This window comes from Palaemon carinicauda, chromosome 43 (assembly GCF_036898095.1).
Source record: "Palaemon carinicauda isolate YSFRI2023 chromosome 43, ASM3689809v2, whole genome shotgun sequence".
NCBI lineage: Eukaryota > Metazoa > Arthropoda > Malacostraca > Decapoda > Palaemonidae > Palaemon > Palaemon carinicauda.
The window spans coordinates 35,846,316-35,847,311 of record NC_090767.1 but is presented as its reverse complement, the minus strand read 5'-3'; positions in this window follow the sequence as shown (position 1 = coordinate 35,847,311).

Sequence of the window (996 nt, the reverse complement as noted above, 5' to 3'; positions counted from 1 at the left end):
TACTGTCTGGTGAATGAGAAGCATGAGAAAGTAAACTTGATTTTTTGGTAACGAGAGAAATCACTGTAGACATTGAATGTATTCAGAGTTTTGGATTACTTTTAGGATAAAGTAGTTTTTTTTATAAATATCTTCCTAGATAAAGAGGGAGACTCCATTAGACTGTCTTAGGAGACCTTCGGAAGGCTAAGAAGAAATAACAGAAAATAATTAAAATAATTAAAATATTTCCTTTTTTACACATTTTAAGAACACTGTATCTTTTTTTCTCTCACTATCAGTTGACTGGATTACTGGTTTTCACCTGTTATACATCAATCTGGATGACGTTAATGTTGCAAAATTCATCAACGCAAAAACTCTAATAATAATTAATACTCGCAGGTAAAAAAGTAGGCTTTAACTAAATTTTATGAAAAACACATCAAAATTATTTAATGTAATAATAATAAATATAAATGAACATATAATAATTGAATATAAATAGTAATATCGTGTCTTACAATACCTGATGGATAAAAATTTGTTTACTTTGTGATGAGCCGAGAGAAGGTTGGGACTCAAAGGCAGGATAAAAGCAAATGAGTAACTTTGTTACAGAACTTTCGCTTTTATATGCATACTCAAAGCCAACAGGAAATTTCCTGTTGAACCGACACTGCACCGGTTAACAGTTAAAGGTGGGAAAAATAGACATGTTATTTCAGGTTCTTGTCAGTGTGCGAGGTGAGCGAAGATATAAGCATAATATATACACAAAATGAGATGTCATTACTATGTACGATCGTGTGACAAATGGTTGGTACATAGCTATCCACCTAAAAATTACATACTGTACATGTTAACCCTTTTACCCCCAGGCTATTTGTAAATTTCCAACCCTTAACCCCCAGGAGGTTATTTTTTTCCCAGCACATTTTGCAGTATATATTTTTTTTAAATTGCTCTAACAGGATTAATTTTTGAAATATGAAAAAGGACGTACCGGTACGTCCA